At 48.5% G+C, this 21,038-nt stretch overlaps 1 protein-coding gene across 5 annotated transcripts in view; it reads right to left on the bottom strand.

Moving 5' to 3' along the window:
• Positions 1–21,038, bottom strand: part of CCNJL (cyclin J like) — a 112,118-nt gene that overhangs the window by 13,310 nt on the left and 77,770 nt on the right. For 3 of the 5 annotated variants that reach the window (XR_007461417.1, XR_007461422.1, XR_007461421.1), the window contains one exon: positions 6,999–17,200. The gene's annotated coding sequence lies outside the window, so the exon portion shown is untranslated. Of the gene's footprint in view, positions 1–6,998 lie in introns of those variants that run through there. The other 2 variants (XR_007461416.1, XR_007461420.1) reach the window with 2 other exon arrangements.

Raw genomic sequence — 21,038 nt, 5'->3', positions numbered from 1 at the left:
GGGGGGGGGGGGGGGGGGGGGGGGGGGGGGGGGGGGGGGAAGGAACCACTGAGCAAAGGCCCTAAGGCTGCAGGGGATTTGGTTTCACTTACTCTGAAAATACTTTCAAAGTGCCTCCTGTGTGCCAGGCACTCTGCAAGGTGCAGAGTACTCATCAGAGGGCAATACAGACACAATTTCCTGCCCTTGTCAACAACAGTGTCACCTCTGGCCCCTAAGAAGACCTTATGATTACGAGGAAAAGTGCCTTCTTTTGGCTCTAATAAGGTGACATTGAACCAAATGTGGGAGGTGAGGGACTGAGCTTCCCAGGCAGAAGAGACTACCAGTCAATGGCCCTGTGGGGGAATGAGCATGGAGAAGGAAGAAGGGGAAGGAAGGCACATGTGGCTGAGTGGACTAGCAGGAGAGGAGTCCAAGAGGCGCTATGGTCTGAATGTTCTGACCCCTCAAAATTCATATGTTGAATCCTAATCCCCAAGTACTGAGTGCTGATATTAGGAGGTGGGGGCTTTGGGACGTGCTTAGGTCATAGGGCAGAGCTTTCATGAATGGCACTAGTGCCCTGAGAAAGGGGACCCCAGAGAGATTCCTGGCCCCCTGCTGCCATGTGAGGATACAGAGAGAGGTCTGTGACCCCTACCTGACTGTTCTGGCTCCCTGGTCTTTGGACTTCCAGCCTCAAGAACTGTGAGAAATAAATTTCTGTTGTGGATAAGCTGCCCAGTTTGTAGTATTTTGTTACAGCAGCCCTAAACAGACCATGATAAGAGGTCTTGAGCCCCAGGTCATTAGGCCTTGCCGGCCACTGAAGGGACTTTCACTTGGAGACAAATAGGAGACACAGCAGGGTTTGAGCATAGGCGTGGCTTGACCTGACAGGTCACTCTGGCTGCTGTGTGAATAGACTGAAGGGGCTGGAGGAAGAAACAGAAATCAGCGATGAGGCTGTTGTGATAATCTAGGGGTCAAGTGTTCAGACCTATTGGAGACAAGGACTCATTTGGAGTTGACAAGGACTCCTGAGAGGCTGCTTGTGGCCATAGAAGGGAGGAGAGGAATCAAAGATGACACCATGTTTGGGCTTGAGTAATTGTGTTGTGGATGCCATTGATGGCAGTGGGGAAGACATAGGACTGGGGACATGGGGAGAGAGTCCTATCAGCACGAAAATAGCAGAGGGCCACTTCAGTGAATAAATGGTAGCTTTTTTTTTTTTCTTTTAAGTTTATTTATTTTGAGGAGGAGGGGCAGAGAGAGAGGGAGAGAGGCTCCAAGCAGGGTCCATGTTGTGAGTGCAGTGCCAGAGCCAGACGCAGGGCACGAACTCACAAACTGTCACATCATGACCTGAGCCAAAACCAATAATCAGACACTTAACCCACTGAGCTACTCAGGCACCCCTAAATGTTAGCTTTGAGATGACTACTAGACATCCATGTGCAGGGGTCAAGTTAGTGGTTGGACCCCAGAGAAGTCAGAACTGAAGACATCAATGATGGTGTGATGGCCTGTGAGTGCTACTTAAAGTCACAGCATAGGACAGGATCACCTAGAAGTGCCTTGATTTAAGGAGTTCAAGGACCATGTGTGAGGAGAGGGAGTGGGGTGTGCCATTTTGATGCCTAGTAGAGGAACCTGTTTCGGAGAATGAGAAGGGTCAGCCAGTGAAGTACAAGGAAAACCAAGACATTTCTGTGGGAGAACAAAAGCTTTTCAAGAAAGCATTCCACTCAAGGGGAAGTAATACAAAACTAATACTAGGGCGAGTCTGGGAAGGATATAGCGCTGGAAGGAAGGGAGAAGGTGACTAAAAGAAACAATAGGTTGGAGGTCCAGATGAAGTTACGAGATGCTAGAGGGAAGGGAAGGGCAAAAGAGGGACAGGAGGTGCTGGTCAAAGAGAATGAGGACCTCTTAGGGGTGCCTGGGTGGCTCAGTCGATTAAGCATTCCACTTTGGCTCAAGTCAAGATCTCGCAGTTTATAGGTTCAAGCCCTGTGTCAGGTTCTGTGCTGACGGCTCAGAGCCTGGAGCCCACTTCAGATTCTGTGTCTCCCTCTCTCTCTGCCCCTCCCCTGCTCAGGTTCTGTCTCTCTTTCAAAAATAAATAAGCATTTAAAAAAAATGGTAATGCTGGTGATAGGGGTTAAAGATACCACCATGGGAGGAAGTGGCTGAGATGGGTTGAGGGTGACAGGAGGAAGGGAGATGTCTGACCAGTGAGAGTTGCTTTAATGAAGTTTGCAGGAGAAAGTAAGGTAGGGACCAAGAGCAGGCTGTCCCAAGATGGGCCACTTTGGCAGACTGGTGATTATAAAGATTTATTTTTTTTCATGTTTTATATTTATTTTGAGAGAGAGAGAGAGAGAGCAGGAGCAGGGGAAGGGTAGAGAGAGAGGGAGAGAGAGAATCCTAAGCATGGTCCATGCTGTCCCTGCAAAGCCTAACTTGAGGCTAGATCCCAACTGTGAGATCATGACCTGAGGCGAAATCAAGAGTCAGAGCCACCCAGGTGTCCCTGGCATAGTGGTGATTTTAAATAAAAGTTACCAAAGAGACAGCCTGTGCAAGTGAGACACCCAGACCCTTCTCTGTCTGCCTTAAAGCAGGAAATAAAGCTACCACGTGAAAGGCACTCTCCCTATACCAGGAGGTAAAGAGACAGCCTTATCCAGAGATGGGAAATTTAGAGCCCAGAAAGCTGTATGAACAAGCCTGTTACTTCTCACTAATTTCCCACCCCAGTCCGAATTCTGTTTAGCATTCCTTACTAAAGCTCCCAAAGTTAAATTTTGTCTGGTGGATTCCTCAGTCTTATTCCCTTTGTCTAAAAAGTATGCCTTAGTCATTTCTTTGGGTCTCAATTTCACTATTGGGCCTCTGAGCACACGTTATAAAACTGTGGTGTTTTGTCTCCTGCTAATCTATCCCATGTAAATTTAACTCTTAGTTCAGCAGTTAAAGCTTGAAGGATAGAGGAGAATGTTTTTTTCCCTTCAGTAACAAGCGGGGTTGTGGGCCGTCTAGACTGGTAGTAGTAAGTCCACAGGACTTAATGAGTAGAGAAGGCAAAGGGAGGAGAAATGGGTTACAAAGCTCCACGACGAGCAAGCAAGAGAGTGCCCTTACCCCCCACCTCCACGCCCCGATCTACTGCAGTGTGTGGGAAAGTTAACAGCTTCCCACGAAGGGGTTGTAAGGTTGGGGTCCTGGGTGGGGTGGGCAGGTTTCAGGGCAGGAAGGTGAAAGCAACGTGCGGAGAAGCTGAGTATCCATCAGTTTGCTGAAGACTGCAGCTCCGGAGGGCACGAGGGAAGGGTAGTCGCGGAAGGGGGGAAATCTGGGTCAAATCAGTCGTGCAGAGCCTTGTGGCAGCCAGGGCCAGGTGAGGGACGATGGACGCCACGGGAAGCTCGGGCTTGTGGAGGCGTAGGATCTAACAGTTTCACCGACGAACTCTGCGCGCACCTATCCTCAGCCCCGCCCTTAATAAATGTTTGCTAGTCGGTTTCTTATTTCTGCAGGCTGCAACTGAAAGGAGCCTGCTGAACTCCCTGGGGCCGGCCCTCCCGGCTCCCCCCAGGGGAACCGGCTGGGGCGGGGCTCGGATTCCAGGGCCCCACCCGGGGCTGCCCCCCCCCCCGCCTCCCGGCCGCTCCCCCGCCGCGCGCGTCCCTGCTGCTCTTGGAGCCAGGGGAGCGGGCGTGTCTTCGTGCTTTGCAAAATAGAAAGACAAAAGACAGCCGGGCCGATCCCCTGACCCAGGTAGCCCCCGGCAGAGCGCGCTCCCTCCTTACAGCCGGCGGGGCTCGGGGAGGGCAAGCCCCGGGGCAGCGCCGAGGCGGGAGCAGCGGTGGGCGAGCCGAGGCCCCTCCCCTTTCCCGCCCGAGAGAGGCCTCCTAGGCCGCCCGCTTTCCCGGCCCTGGGACCTGCAGCCCCCGGGGCCCAACTGAACGGAAGAGGCCCCAGGGGCCCCAGGCGCCTCACACCCGGGAGCTGGCCCGCATCTGCCCGCCGGGGAGAGGCTCCACCCCACCCCCACCCCCGACCTGGCTGCCCGCCGGGTCCTAGGTGGCCTCGGGCAGGTTGCCTTCCGTCTCTGGGCCTCAGTTTTTGTCATCTAAAAAGAGGCGGCTGGGCTCCATTTCTCCAAGGCCCCTCCAGGTTAGAGCGGTCTGTGTAATGACGCGCCTTCTTCGGATTTGAAAATACCTTCCCTCAAGGCCTTCAAGTGGACCCTGGGTTGTTTTGGATGCCATTTATCCATCCTACCTCCTTGGGGAGAGAACTGTTGCAGGGAAGGGGTACCCTCCAGTAGGGGTCTGCACATTTTCTCCCACGCTGCAACCCCGTCCCCCGCTTTCTATAAAGAGGCAGAGAGTGAAAATTTTAGTGTCTCTAGGCCCTACTGTCTCTGTTGTACTCAATTCTGCCCTTGTAGCGAAAGCAGCCTTTAAACAAATGAGCCAGGCTGTTCCCATTAGACCTTGTTAATGGCAGCTGAAATTTGAATTTCTTATAATTGTTACAAGAAATTTTATTCTTTTTTATATATTTTTTAAAAGCGTAAAAGCCGGGGCGCCTGCGTGGCTCAGTAGGCTAAGACTCCAACTTTAGCTCAGGTCATGATCTCACTGTTCCTGAGTTGCCCCGCATTGGGCTCTGTGCTGACAGCTCAGAGCCTGGAGTCTGCTTCAGTTTCTCTCTCTCTCTCTCTCTCTCTCTCTCTCTCTCTCTCTCTCTCTGACTCTCTCTGTCTCTCTCTCTCTCTGTCTCTCTCTGTCTCTCTGTCTCTCTGTCTCTCTCTCCCTCCCTCCCTCCCCCCTCTCTCAAAACTGAATAAACATTAAAAAAACAAAAAACACCTTAGAAACCATTCCTAGCTTGCAGACTGCGCTAAAACAGGCAACTTGGCCACAGGCATCAATTTGTAACTCCCCCTGTTTACAGCTCAGGCTTTGTCTTGTGAGCTTTGGGGCTGGTTCTTTGGCGTTGCTGGAGCTGTTTTCTCATCTGCCAAATACTGACAAATTGCAGCATGACTGTGGGGATGAAGTCAGACCACAGATGAAGCTACTGCATGAATGATGTTATTCTTCATGTGGTAGCTGACATGTGTCCCCAACAGAACATAGGGACTCGGAGGACAGGTCCCACACTCCCCCCATTTCCTGAGTGCTTACTATATGATAACACTGTGCTAGGGCTCACCTTGCAATATCTCATTTAATCATCTCAGGCCTAGGAGATAGAAATATATTCCCATTTCACAGATAAGGAAACTGAGACTCAGAGCTGAGATTTTTTTTTTAAGTTTATTTTAATAATCTCTACACCCAATGCGAGGCTCAAACTCAAGACCCTGAGATCAAGAGTCGCATGCTCAGAGCTGAGGTTTGAACTGGGTATTAGGTTGGCCTCTGGGGCCTCTATACATCTTCCTGGCTTTCCTGTGAGCAAACTTAGAGGTATTTCATCTGGCTATGTGACCTTAGACAGGACACTTTATCTTTCTGGATATCTGTAATCTCTTTGGTCAAGGGACAAGAATTAACACCCTCTGTGGGCAACTGTCATTCATTGTCATTTTTCAGAAGAGAAAACCAAGGCTTGAAAAAGTTAAATGAGGACTGAAATTTGGGCCTATCTGACCCCCAAAATGAGCTCTTTCTGACGACAACAGCTAGAGTAACTGGTTGCATAGGCCCCAAATCCAGGAGTCTTCTAGGACTCTTCCCTTCCCTCAACCCACGTCCAACATATTGGCAACTTATTTTCATTTATCCTTGAAAATATACCCCAAATCTCTGGGGCTGCTGTCATCTTTTTTTTTTTTTTTTAAGTTTATTTATTTATTTTGAGACAAACAGAGTGCAAGTTGGGGAGGAGCAGAGAGAGAGGGGGGCAAGGATCCGAAGTGGGCTCTGTGCTGACAGCAGTGAGCCCGATGCAGGGCTTGAACTCACAAACCATGAGATCACGACCTGAGTCAAAGTCAGACACTTAACCGACTGAGCCACCCAGGCACCCCGGGGGCTGTTGTGATCTTTTAAAAGGGCAGATCAAGCCTCACCACATCTCTGCTTAGAACCCTGGAAGACTTCCTAGTTGACTTGAAATAGAATCCAAATCCTTACATCAGCCGCAGGGTGCTCTACCATCTAGTCACTGCCTGTCTCTGCCCTGACCCCCCTCATGCCCTCATTCCCTTTGCTCCAGCCTCAGTGCCTTTCCTTTTGTTCCCCTGACTCTCCAGGGTGTCAAGTCCTCAGCAGTCCCCTGAGCTCTTGCAGGTTTTCAAATGGGAGATGGCCCAGTGATACCTCCCCAGCCAAGCTTCTCTGGCCACCCCACCCACCCACCCTCTTATCACAAGACCTGTGTTGTCCTCTTTCTGGCAGTCGTGCTATCTGATATTCTGCACACCTGGTCCCTCCCCCACTGGAATGTAAACTCCATTCCAGCAGGAAACTTGTTTGCTTGTTCTCTCCTCAGTCCCCAATGCTTAGCCCATGTCTGACATGGAGTAGGTGCTCAACAAATATCTGATGAGCTAATGACTCATTGTCCCTGGATCTCTATTCTCTCAGTGGGAGATCATGAACTTGCAACAGAACCTTTCAAGAGAAATTGATCCTGATCATGTGCCTGGCCCTGTGTTAGTCAGGCACACAGTCAGGAGGCAACCACAAAAACATACCCAGTCCGGAGTTGGTGATTCACTGGCCCCCTGGGCAGAGAGATATGTGCACACACAGGAAGACCAGACACTGTACATATGCCCAGGATCTGCTTGAAAGCTGTCTGGGCTCAAAGGTAGCTAGAGATAAGGCCACACAGCTCCCACATCCTATAAGAAATCCACATCCTCTCTCTGTCCCAGAGCTGGATCTCTCCCCCAGACTCCCTCTGCCTGGAACAGCCTTCTCCCTGTGCCCCCAGCCCTCCTTGGCTTTGATTCATTCTTTGGACCCAGTTTCTACATCACTTCCGCTGGGAGGGCTTCCCTTGCTTATCAGACCCCACCTTGATGGTAGCGCATCAGTCGGCCCCAGTCCCACTTGGCACTGTCCGCCTGTTTCCCTGTCTATACCTCACACACACTCTATAGGGCTATTTGTTCCAGGGAAGGAGGGACCTTGGCCAGCACATGGTGTAGTACAAAGCACAAAGTGGGCGCTCAAAAGTATCTCTTTCCTGAATAAACAAATACTCACATAAGGAATTTCTTGGGAAGGCACAATTTCATCTTTCCGAGGCCAAGACAAGGGGATGAGACCCAGAGCCCCTCCATCTAGCCATGGCTGATTCTGCTAACTCTTTGCGGTTAGCCTGGCCCACCTTCCCCTCTAGGGGCTCTAGCATCCAGCCCCAAACTGATGCTTTCTCTTCTCCTCCTTTTTCTTCTCCTTCTCCTTTTTTCTTAAAGTAAACTTTACCCCTACATGGGGCTCAAACTCATGACCCTGAGATCAAGAGTGTCATGCTCTACTGACTGAGCCAGCCAGGTGCCCCATAAATATGGTTTGCTTGTTTTGATTTACTGTTAAAAAAATTGTTTTTTTAATGTTTTCATTTTATTTTTGAGAGAGAGAGAGAGAGCAGGGGAGGGACAGAATGAAAGGGAGGCACAGTATCTGAAGCAGGCTCCAGGGCTCTGAGCTGTTACAGAGCCCAACGTGGGGCTGGAACTCATGAACCACAAGATCATGACCTGAGCTAAAGTCGGACACTTAACCTACTGAGCCACCCAGGCACCTCACTCACTGATTTACCATTTTTTTACAACAAAATTTTAAGTAAACTCTATGCCCAACATGGGGCTCGAACTCATGACCCCAAGAACAAGAGCAGCATGCCTATGACTGAGCCAGCCACCCACCCCTTGATGCTTTCTCTTGTTAATTGTTTCTTGAAATAGGGCCGCTGTAGTACACATCGCAATGCATGACGGGTCTCCCTCCCTCTCCTCCTGGAGGTCAGCTTCTGTTAGCCCCTCCCTGTACCACTCTTCTCTTTGTGGTATGGTGTCCTAGAGAGGCTGCAGCTTGCATCTCCTGGCCTCTCTAGCCACAGAGAAGGGAGAACATCAGTTTTGGCCTTAGTGGCCTCACTCTGTAGCTGGGTCCAGGCAGAGCAATGGAGGGGGTGAAGGCAGAGGGCCAGGATGATTCATCCCAGGCTGGAAGATTCCCAGGCTCCAGGGCAGCTGGGAAACCCCCTGCAGAGAGAACAGACAGTGCCTGCTGTCCTGCATTACAAGGTCTTTTCTGGTCCTCCTGGCCAGATCCCCAGAGATGCCACTGACAAAGGGTGGGAAGACTCTGAGGCCCTCAAGAGGGAGGATCTTACTCCAGTGTGGGACCTGGTGAAGGGGCATCCTTAATCTGGCTCATTCTGCCAGTTCTAGCTCCAAACCTTCCCCACCAAAGGGTTGTGAGTAAGTGGAAAAAAAAATCTCAATGGCAGCCTCTCTCTGCCCAAACAGGATTCTACATCAATATTAGGTTAAGACAAATGTCAGAAGCACCCAAAAATCAAACCTGACAGGGTTCTGGGAAAGAGGCAGAGCTGGTTCCCCGATCCAGGGCCTGCTGGAGGCTCTTCTTGGGGACTGCCATGTATAGGGGCCTCCAGTCTGTGTGTGTGTGTGTGTGTGTGTGTGTGTGTGTACATGTGTGTTTTCAATATAGGGTTGACAGCTCCATTTTGGATTCACCACTGAGTTGCAAGGAGAGGGGCAAGATATCTCCTAGTAAGGTTCAATTTCCTATTTCCTATATCTTAGAACAGGGAAGGCAGATACTCAGCATTCACAGCTACCTCACACCTCCTTCCCGAAGCTCCTGACCCCATTAATTATTCATGGCACCTTGTCTAACAAGCAATGCATGTTCACACTCGAAATGAAACCTATTTGCCACCCCTGCCCTAAACGTAGCTTTGCCTTAACCCTACCAGCCTCACAAGGTAGCTCACAGGAACGGTGTCCCCCATTTTGCAGAGCACAACCCGTGTAGCCCTCCGCGGTGGCCCAGAGTAGAGAGATGGCCTTAGAGGTTCAAGGGTACGGGCCTTGAAGGGTGAAGTGCAGGGGTGAGGGTGTGGGGGCTTTGATAATCTCCCAGGCTGCCTCAACCTAGGCAGTCCTACTTTACCTCTTACACTTTAGACTTCCCAGTAAGACTTCACTTGAAACAGAGTGTCCCTTTGCTAACCACAGTGACTCTCCCTGTGAAATGTGTTCTTGAGGGAGGGGGCAGTGAAACCTCAGGCTTTAGCATCTGAATACCAGGCCTCTCACTGACTGAGTGACCTTGGGCGAATACTACTACCTACCTCACTGTGTAGCTGAGAGGACTAAGGGAGAAAAGGAAGCCACAGCACGGCCACATGGCCACCACCTGATCCATGGCAGCGTGATGACAGCAGGACCAGGGAAGAGGACAGTCTCTTCCATTTTTGATGGCAGTGAGCCTAGGGCAGTTTCTCTCACCCTCAGCACTGTTGACATCTGGGGCCAGACCATTCTTTATGGTGGGGGCTGTCACGTGCCTTGTAGGAGGTTCAGCGGCCTCTACCCGCTAGATGCCTGTCTCGCTCCCTCCCCACTTGTGACAACCAAAAATGCTTCCAGGGACTGCCAAATGCCCCAAGACAAAATCGCCTCTAGCTGGGAACCACAGCTTCTCTTGCTGCAAGAGCCAGGAGGGTACTGTGGAAGCAGCAGGGACCGGAGGAAGGAATGTGGAAGGCAGCACAGCCTGCCTCCCCCTCCTTGGAAAACTCCACAGTCAGCGCCTCTTGCTGTGTCCCTGGAGACCCCTTGTTTCTGCTGGAGGCTTCCTTCTGATAAGGCTGCAGTAAACTGCGTGTATGTGTGTGAGTGTGTGTGTATGTGTGTGTGTGTGTGTGTGTGTGTGAGAGAGAGAGAGAGAGAGAGAGACAGAGAGAGAGGAAGGGGGTGGGGGCAAAGGGAGGGACCCAGGGAGGAGAATGAGAGACTGCAGAGGAGGGAGAGAGAGCTATAGAATGCTGAAAGCACCTCGGGTCCCCAGGTCCCTAGTGTCTGAACACACCCACACAAGATCCAGGCCTGGGGGTCTCTGGCAGTGGAGTCTAAGGTCCTTCACCCCTCCTGGAAGTGAGCTGAGGGAGATGACTCAGTAGGGCCCATACCCAGGCTAGAAGATGTGGAGTGGGAGGGAAGGCACCCAGCCTGGTCTCGGCTCTCCCAGCCTCTCCCAGACAATCCACCAGCAGGTCCTTCCCACCATCTACTATCCACTGTGGCCCTAAGATTCATCAGAACATGACTCTTCCCTGCCCCATTTCAGCAACCATCTCTATATCTGGAGACCTGGAGTCACTTCCTAGCTGGCCTCCTTGCTTTCACCCTCATTCTCTCTATCCTTTATTCTCCAAAAGACAAAAGGCACGACCTATTAAAAATGCAAATCGGATCACACCGTCCTCAGGGTCAAAGCCCTCCAATGACAGCCTCAGCCCTCAGGATCAAATCAAGTCTCTGGCACAGCCTTGGAGCCTGTGTGGTCCCTGCCCTCTCTCTGACCTCAGCCCTTCTTGCTCTTTCTTTCACCCCACCCTGTCTTTCCTTCTATTCCTGCAATATACTGAGATCACCCCCCACCCCAGCTTTGGTACAAGCTGAACTTTTGCCAGAAGTTTCTCTGCTCGCTATTCACAGTCCTGTGTCCTAAGCATTAAAGTCTCTACACCAAAAATTCTTACCAGGCCTTCCCTGCCCACTAGTCTGAAAAGGACCTCCTTAGACACTGGCACATCACGCCCTTGTGTGGTGTTCCCAGCACTTTTGACCTTGTTCCTTTGTTGTTTGATTCTCCTGGCCTGGGATCTCTATTCCCGGAAGTCAGGGACCTTGCCTATTGTTAATTTCCATATCCTCGGGACCTGTGTGTCTGCACATAGTAGGGGATCAAGAAGATTTAGAATAGACAAGGAACAAGTGATAAGATGATCTGAAGAGCCCCTTTTTAAAAAAATTTTTTTATTAATTTTTTTTAACATTTATTAATTTTTGAGAGACAGAGAGAGGCAGAGCATGAGCGGGGGATGGGAAGAGAGACAGAGAGATAAAGAATCTGAAGCAGGCTCCAGGCTGTGAGCTGTTTTGTTAGCACAGAGCCCAACGTGGGGCTCGAACTCACCAACCGTGAGATCATGACCTGAGCCAAAGTCAGATGCTTAACTGACTGAGACACCCAGTTGCCCCTCAAGAACCCCTTTCTACCCTATGGCTCCGTCTCATTGCAGGCTTTGTCCTCTGCCTCAGGGAGGCTCACAGGCTGAGGCTGGCCCAGCCGCTGGTGATAGGGCAACAGATGCTGACCCCGGCAGCCCTGTGAAGGTGCCAAGACGTCGTTGGTGCAAATGCTATGCTGTCCCAGGTCACAGTGGGGAGGCCACATGCGGGGTTTGTTACACCTTTTCTGTAACTCTGATGGGCCAGTCATGGCTTCAAGAGTCCTTTTCCTCCTTCCAGCAGTCCCTTTGTGACTCTTTCTGTGATTGCCTCGTTGTTACTATTATCGAGCTGGCTTTCCTCCGAGGAAGGACACTCCCCGGTATAGTGGCAGGCCAGCCAGCCCCCCCAGAGATGAGTGTGGACAAAAGGGGCAGCCCCTCTTCCCTGGACCAGACCCCCATGGGCCTTAGCAGGCCAGGCTGCAGAGTGCACCACCAGAGGGCGCTCCAGGTCACGGCATCTGTGGCAGCCAGAGGCTTGGGGCGGGAGAAGGGAGCAGTGCGTGGGGCTGTTAGCCAGCCTTGGCTCTGTCCTGCCTGCTGGGGCCTCTCTCTCTGTCTTTACCCAGCTTCCCCCACCCTTCACCTAAGCTCCTCTGCCTCGTCTCCGTCAGCAAACCCGCTGCGCACCCTGTTCTGTGGTAAGCCCTACAGCCAGACGCCAGGGTGCCTAGCCTGAAACACAAAACCAGCCCCCAAAATAGGGAAGATTGCTGGGGATTCAGGCTTTCCTGCAAGAAGTGGAACCGAACATGGTCCGTGGAGAGGGGCCCACGTCCCCACATGCCCTACCCCAACCAGTTCCTTTTCAAGCCCCTCACTGCACAGTCACAGGCCATGTGACTTTCTGAGGTGGAAGTCGAGGCCATGAAACACAGTGTTAAGTCTAGGATCAAATCCTGACTCTATGATTTGAGAGCTGGATCACTGTGGGTGTGTTCCCTAACCTCTCTGAACTCAGGCTGCAGAAGTGCCAGCCTCTTTTTTTTTTTTTTTTTTTTTTAAGTTTATTTATTTTTGAAAGAGAGGTAGAGAGAGAGAGAGTATGTGAGCTGGGGAGGGGCAGAGAGGGAGAGAGAGAGTCCCAAGCCTCCAAGTCCTCCTGCTTCCTGTCCTGCCATCCCATCATAGTTTCTTTACTGGGAAACGTGCTGTGAAAGAGAAGCCAAGGGTTCAGCGCCACCCTGTGAGCAGCCTTGAAACTTGGGCTTACTACTGTCTCTGAAATCCTGTCATGAGGTTTACAGCTCCAAGGGCAAGGCTGGGATGGGGTGGGGATCATGGAGCCAGTAGTTCCCTACGTAGAAAACCCCAGAACCTCAGGGAATAATTAAAAAAAAAAAAATTGTAGAGGGTCCTTCTCCACTGCTATCAGTGTGGTTTTAGTGAGGTTATGATAAAGGCTGAGTCTTATGCCTGGCTTGGGACCCCCAGCCTACTAGTCAAGGACAAAATCCTAGTAATGATTAGATTGTTACCTTGGCCAAGACTGGCAGTCTCAGCATATCTACCCAGGAAGGCCACAGCTAGGACAGGTCAACTCCACCAGCTTTCCTTACTGGCGCAAGCCCCTAGCTCAGGTGGACAGTCGCCCCTATACACATGTGCATCTCTCCTTATGTGTACATGCACATCCCTCCACAAATACCCATCTGCATGTACATATATGCACATAAACAGGCATGCATGTGTTAACTGGCACACGTACACTTACATACATATACCTACATGACTTAATACACACATACAAACAAAAATGCACACACTCACACACGCCTATCTTCATGTTCAATACATATTCCTACTGTTGTAGATCATTTCCAAAGATGGCTGCCATTGATTCTTTTCTCTTCTGCCTGTGCATCCTTTCCCACCTATCAAAAGGCAAATTCTATTTCCCTCCTCTTGAATACTTGTGGTAGAAGTAACATTCTGAGAGTTCTAAATCCAGGTTTTAAGAGGACTGGCAAAAAAAAAAAAAACAAAAAAACAAAAAACCCCAAAACAAAATAAAACAAAATGACTGGGAGTTTTTGCTTCTACCTTGTTGGAAGTCAGCTGCCATTTAAGAAATTCACCCTTCCTGAGGCCACTATGCTGTGAGGAAGCCCAAACTAGTCATGTAAGGAGAGAGAGGAACTGTGCAGAGGAACACTGTGTCAGACGTGTAAGGGAAGCCTTAGACCTTCCAGCTCAGCCCAGCTACTCGTGGAATATAGCTTTGTGAGTGACCACAGAAGATGCCATGTGGAGATGACCACCCTGGCACACCTTGCCCAAATTCCTGACCCACAGAATCATGGGAACTGATAAAGCTTTGTTGTTTTAAGCCACTATGTTTTGGAATGGTTTGTTATGCAACAATAGGCAATTGAAACACCCATACATATTGTATACTTACTTATGTTTATATACACACAGACTCATGTACACTTACAGACATGCTCGCATACATACACACACCTTTGTACTAGACACTATTGACTGTCTACCCGACATCCATTCCCATTTGTCTTCCTTTTTAACACTGTTTTTTTTTCATGTTTATTTTTTTTTTTTGAGAGAGAGAAAGAGTGGGGGAGGGGCAGAGAGAGAAAGAGAGAGAGAGAATCTCAAGCAGGTTCCTCACTGTCAGCACAGAGCCTGATGTGGGGCTCGAACTCATGAAACATGAGATCATGACCTGAGCCGAAATCAAGAGTCAGATGCTTAACCCAACTGAGCCACCCAGGAGCCCCTGTTTTTATTTTTTTAAGTAATGACCTCAAGATGAAGAGTCCCATGCTCTACCCACTCATCCAGCCAGGTGCCCACACATTTGTCTTCCTGACAAAACTCTGTCAAATGACTGCCATTCCTCTGAGCAGCCTTGGGCTTTGAAAAGCTAATTCCATCCTTAGTTCCAGGAGGGGGCCTAATTAGTTTAAGTGGAATTGGTGGTCTCAGTTCTCTTAACAGAGATTGGTTTAGCTTTGACCATGTAACCAAGTTCTAGCCAATGAGGCATGGTGGGGGGAGTAGGATTGGGGCTTCTGGGGACAACTTCCTCCTTCTTAGGAAAGTCACCCCAAAAGCAAAGATGCATTTATCTGTTACCGGATTCTTCATGTCTGAGTGTGTGATTTGGAAATATTGCAGTCACTCTGTGACCAGAAGGATATAGAATCAAGCATAGTGGAGAGGTGGAAAGAACAGGTTCTTAAAGATATTTTGATCAATGCAATCAGTCATCTTGAGAGTCCTTCCTCCCCACGTCTGGAACTCCTGTTATGTAAGATAATAACTTTATTTATTGTTTGAGGGTTTTTACTTGCTTTGTTTGTTTTCCACTTGTAGTCTACCGCATCCAACCAACATCTCCCTTCCCTTCGGTAAATAAACACTCCCACATGCCAGTATACAAACAGGTCCAAGCCATTCACAGAGAACCACAGCTAAGCACATGTGCTCTGTGCTTCGTATGCATACATACCTATACACAGGGAAAGCATGCATCCTCCTACACACAGACATAGGGATATATGTATATATGTACATACATATACTTTCTCACACATGCATGCGATTTCCACTGCAGTATCACAGATGTAAATGCACCTGGGCAGTATGCATTTTTGCACACATAGGCACACAGACACACATATGGGTCACATCGATGTCAACATGAATTTACCCATTCCTTCCCACATCTGAACAGCCATAGTGAACATACCCACAGCTCCAAGGGTCTACTTGGCTGGGAGCAAGCTGAGAAACCACTGGCAGAGGCCAACAGCACCTCACCCAGGACTGACAGAAAGTTCTGGAGAGAGTTAGGAGACAGGGACTTGCAGACCAGAACACGGCCCAGGAATCAGGAAGTCAGTTTCAGGTGGCTTGACTGTGCACAGCAGCCCGATGGTCATGGGAGCTGAACTAAATACAGCACCGGGGAAGGCCGGGATGAGTTTGTTTCCACCTCAGAGGGGAAGAAAACCTTCCCCCCACCCGCCCAGCACTTCCTTCCACATTTGCACAAAACCTGCTTTGCCCTCCAAGGAGCTCTCTTTGTTTACCTCCTAGGCAAACAATTGAATTGGTTATTGCACAAAAGTGAGCTCTCACTAATTACACCACTGTGTATTCCAGGTAGAGAGAATAGTATGTGTAAACGCAAGGAGGTATAAAAGAGCACATAGTGAGTGTGTGTCTGTGTGTTGGTGGGTGGTGTGTGTCCAGTGATGATGAGTTTGCAGCAGAGAGTGAGGGCATAACAGAAAATGAGCTTGGGGAGCTGGGCAAGGGCCGTATCAGGCCCCTGGGTTTACCTTTAAACTCCCAGGGTGCCTGGTGCCATGTGACTTTGCACTTAGAGCTTGATAAGGCACATTGATAATGGAGATGTTGTGGAAGATAGGTAGCAATAAGTACCTTTGCTTTCTGGCTTGTGGATGAGGTTATTTGGGATTTATTCTCTAAATTCTCCTTCTTTTGTATCTTCTCATAACCCAGAGTAGTTACCGAGAGTATTCTTGTTAGGTTAGATTTTATTATTTGACAATGTAAATTCATCTTTCAGAAATTTCATGTTGCTAAGTTTAATAAAAAGCAATTTCCAGGGGAGTCTGGCTGGCTCAGTCAGTGTAGCATGTGACTCTTGATCTCAGGGCTGTGACTTCAGGCCCCATGGTGGGTGTGTAGAGATTACTTAAAAATAAAATCTTAAAAAAAAAAAAAAAGCAATTTCCAAAGTAGCACATATAGTAGAATCACACTGTGAATAAAATGTTTGTATGTATATTTATATGTGCCTATCATAAGTTCTCAAAGGATATATATACCAACTGTCAAACAATAGTTACATCTGAGTGATAGGGTTACAGATGCCCCTTATGTTCTTTATTATTGTATTTTATTTGTTTTAAAACAAACTTTGTTCTTTTTAATTTTTTTTAGCATTGTATAAGCTTTTTTTATGTTTAAAATATTTATTTTTGAGAGAGAGAGAGAAAGAGAGAGAGAGTGACAGAGTGCAAATGGGGGAGGGGCAGAGAGAGAAGGAGACGCAGAATCTAAAGCAGGCTCCAGGCTCTGAGCTGTCAGCAGAGAGCCCCATGTGGGGCTTGAACCCATGAACCGCGAGATCATGACTTGAGCTGATGTCTGATGCTTAACCGACTGAGTTACCCAGGCACACCATTAAAATTTTTTTTTTTTTAATTTTTGTTTATTTATTTTTGAGAGAGAGAGAGAGACAGACAGAGCTTGAGTGGGGAAGGGGCAGAGAGAGGGAGACACAGAATCCAAAGCAGGCTCCAGGCTCCAAGCTGTCAGCACTGAGCCTGACATGGGGCTTGAAATCATGAACCACAAGATCGTGACCCAAGCTGAAGTTGGACACTTAACCAACTGAGCCACCCAGGCGCCCTGACCCTTAATGTTCTTTAGACTTTTCTGCATTTTTCTGAATTTTATGCAAAAAGCATTGCTTACTTTTATCACCCTGAGAAAATGATTTCAGACTTTAAGAAAAGTTTAATTTACGTTTTAGCTAGAAGTATAAAGGTGGTTGTAAGAAACTGGGACTAAAGAGAAAATTTCAGGGAGAAGCAACTTGTTCATGAGAGAATGTTCTCGGTGCCTTCAGGAGGCCTGCCCTGCCCTTACCAAGAAAGCCTTGGAGCCCACCCTCTGAACCAAAGGCAGTCAAAGAGGTAAAGAGGGTCATAGAAATAGCTTCATCCTCAAGGGATGGCTGACCTAGGAGTGAAATACGAGCCATGTGCACATGAGAAGCATACCAGGCAGTAAATGAGAGGTGAGCTGGAGGGAGAACTCACTTGGGGGTCTGGAGATGTGAGTTCCATTTCCATTCTGGCGCCCAGTGACCTTGGGCAAATCTCTTCACCTCTGTGAACTTCAATCTCCTTATCTGTCAAAGAAGTTTAATGATAGTAACTGGGATGCTATGATGATCAGATAAGATAGCTTATCAGTAACCACATTGTGAACTCTGAGGTGTGGCACAGGTCACCTTCCAAGGTGCAACAGTGCCTCCAAGACAAAGGAATCCATCCCTGTGGTGCAAATTCGGACCTAAGCAATAGGCGAGTGGACAATTTGGCTGCAGGGCCACCTTTGGGTGGGCCTTAAAAATCCCACTAAGCAGACTGCAGCCTGCACAGCTCTGAAAATTATGGGGTATAAAATCAGGGAGGGCACTCTTGCCTCAGCTCAAAGACCTGCACAGCTGGTTCCTCTCTGCAGAGAAGTATACCCCAAGGAGAAAAAAAAAAAAAAAAAAAAAAATGAGTAGTCACTTCTCGCCCTTCTCTGAATGTCCAATCCATCCCCGAATTTAACTGCCTGCTCCGGATAATTACTTTTCTCCTACTTATGAGCTTAGAGGAATAGTAGTTCCCAATAACTAGAGACTTAATAAGGCTAAATTATAATGAGTGTCCTGTGGAATTACACACCGCATTAACACCAAATGAGTTCATTAGAAATTCATTAGGAGTGATTCCTGTGACCACCACAAGAATTAATCACAGTTAGCCAGAGGCAGGAGAGGGGGAGATGAATAATTGCATAGGGAACTGGATGAAGACCTTTTGGCACCTGACTTTGGCCCGAGGCAATACTTTTGGAGGGTCATGGGGTGCTTTGGCAGTAAGTGTGGAGGTGAGGTTGTTTGGATGTTGTTGGATCTACCTCCTACGCTTTTTCCTCCTCCTTCCTGGCTACAGCCCCAGTCAGGATTAGACTGGTAGATGTGGGAGTGAACAATCTTCTTCTCCAGTCCTAAGGAATCATGGAGAGGACTTGTAGTTCTTGTAAGAACATGCATTCCCCTTTCTCTGTAAGAGCAGGTGCTGGTCTGCTTTCTGAGTGCCTGTATGTATGGAGTCATCCAATCCTCCCGTGGCCCTATGAAGTGGGTTTAATTGTTGGCCCCATTCTGCCACTGTGGAAACCCAAGTGCAGAAATTAAGTGACCTGCCCAGGTGACGCAGCCAATAGTTGGCCAAGCTCGGAATTTGAGTCTTGAGTGGTGTGCTGTAAGGATGGATGATGGTTGAAGGTGGCACTGGTCTTTCCTTCTTACTCCGTGGTGTTAAGTGTGATCTTGAGGGCTGGTGGTTTAGCTTTTCCATCCTTTCTATGAGCTACCCCATACTCTCCCAAGAAGTTACTTTTCTGTTTGTTTACCACTAAGAATCAGCATTTTTTTTTTTTTTTACAGATTTTATTTTTAAGCAATCTCTACACCCAACATGGGGCTAGAACTCACAACCCTGAGATCAAGAATTGTGTCCTCTACCAACTGAGCCAGCCAGGTGCCCCAAGAATCAGTGTCTGTTACCTACATCAGGAAGAGTCCTGATCAATGCCTGAGTCAATTAACAAGTACTTGTAAAGTCCCTACTACACGTCTGCCCTGAGTCAGCTGCTGTACAGGTCACAGAAAAGCATAAGGCAGACTTCTTGCCCTCCAGCTGCTTCAATCTCAGATGGAAAAGCAAGGGTAATAATTTAATCCCGTGCCCTCCTCTGCAGGTTTTAAGTGGAAGAGAGTGAGACCTAGGTGAACTGGACTGGAAGGAGAGAAAAGCTTCATGGAGGGCACAGCACATGAGCTAGGCAGGACCTTGGGGGAGAGGTCACTGTTGTGGACACTATCTAGGCAACTGCCCATTCCACAGTCCCTTTTTCAAAAACTGTCACTCTCCACCTGAGAAGTTGTCCCTTTGGTGGGATGGAGTGTCTGCACCCTCCTCTATGTTTAGAGAACTCCCCACTGCATGGGTTCTGGTGGAAGATGGGGTCAAGGCCACTTCCCAGTACAAAGCTGCAAAGGCCAGATACCCCATGGTCTTATCACCAGTGGCAATGAGGTACCTGTTCCTGACTTGAGCTCAACCAATCAGACATTCCCACAGGTACATTTCCTCTGCAGCTTGTGATGCAAAGAAGCAGGGACAAGAGAATCCATTCTGGTGGGGGTAGGGGAAGGCTTGGCGGGGGGCATACCCACTGCCCAAGGGAATGGTGGCTGCAATGCCAGTGAGCTGTATCACAGTTGATAAGGGGTGCAAACTGTCCAGTCCATCTTTTGGTGGTACAGGGAGCAAGATCCCAACAAAACCACTACTGTGATGTATTTGAGGCTGTTGTTCTTCTAGCTGTTTATCCTCTTCTGTCCCCGCTTGCTTTCCAAGCCTGAAAATTCTGTGACCTAATCCATATCCCTTCAATAAATTTCATTTCTGCTCATATCTGTTTCCATCGCTTGCAGTAAAGACCGTTGCCTCTGTGACCACAGATGATCAGACCATGGGCAGATACCTGAATCACGATAGACCAATCACAGTGTCTCTCCTGAGTTAGCTTCTGTTGGTTGCTCTGAAAGCCCTTTTCTCTGTGAGCACTGACAGGGCAGAGAAAGGACAAGAGGGGAGAATCAAGTAGACACAGGGAAAGAAGCTGCATATGATAATGGAGAAATTGGTTCTGATGCTTTCCAGTTCCTCATGCTGTCCAACTCCATTTCTACCCTGTGGGTTCTCCAAGTTGGCCCCACATCCTTATATTAGGTTGAACCACATACAAAAGACTGTTGTTTTTAAAGGTCAAGAAGATCAAATATTAGCAACTGGGTATGGTTTAACCTAATAGGTCCCTTCTTTTGGCCTAGTCTAGTTCAAGTAGGTTTCTTTATTTGCAACATCAAGGACTGTGTCTACAACAGTCAGATATTCCATCAGCTCAAAATTGAGTGGAACAGTCAGAGACACAGAGCAGAGACAGAAAACAAGGTTTTGCCTGTTTGGTGAATACTGTCTCCAGTGAGGAGGCTGTCCTGAAGACCAAAGGTTGTCTAGGATTTCCCATCTCATCTCCAGGGACCATCTCTGAGATCACTGTCCTGTACTGGTTTATGACCCATGAACATCTACCAGAACTTTAGCCCCATCCCATTTGCCTCAAATAATACTCTTCATGTTAATTCATGGTCTTGAATAATGCTTTTGTTTTTGTGTTCTCCACATTGTGGTGTTTCTTATTCATGTATGTACTTTTTCTTACCTAACCTAATCGTCCAACAATAAAGACTGGTTGACTAAGTTGTGATATATCCATAATGTGGATTAGTATATGGTCATTAAAGTGATGGCTGGGACTGAGGTGGACTTGGGTGGTGGGGATGATGTAGGAGACTTGATAAGAGTTGATAACCACCCAGTGATGAGGGGAAAGACTAGTGAGTGTTCAATACCCGACTGAGGGAGGATCATGAACTTGTAGTGGTGTCACTCTCCCTTCCCTGCACTGTACCTTTTCTTCTGATTGTAATCAGCAATCCTGGAGATGGGAGGTGAAAATACAGGGATTTTTTGGTCCAAGGATGGGGCCTGGGAAGCCAACCAATGAACACTGAGGGTCCTGGCAGAGAAAGTGATGCATCAATGAGCTGGATAGGAAAGGAAGTGAGGCTAAAATTAGGGGGGTGCATGGGGGAAAGGGGAATGAGCTATGAGGCCGAGCTTCATTTATTGGGGTGGGGACCGTTTTCTCTTGCTGTGCATCTCTGCTCCTTAACACGTAGACTGGTGCTCAGTAAATGTATATCGAATGAATTAATTGATGAATGCGTGGGTCATAATTTTGACATTAGAACCAGAGACCGATATTCGGCTTTTCATCAGGGATCTGGCAGGATCCATAGTGGTGTTAAGTACCACTTCAGGTCAGAGAGAACTGAGTTC

The sequence above is a fragment of the Panthera uncia genome (genome assembly GCF_023721935.1).
Source record: "Panthera uncia isolate 11264 chromosome A1 unlocalized genomic scaffold, Puncia_PCG_1.0 HiC_scaffold_17, whole genome shotgun sequence".
NCBI classification, from domain to species: domain Eukaryota; kingdom Metazoa; phylum Chordata; class Mammalia; order Carnivora; family Felidae; genus Panthera; species Panthera uncia.
This window is presented reverse-complemented; position numbering and strand designations above follow the sequence as displayed.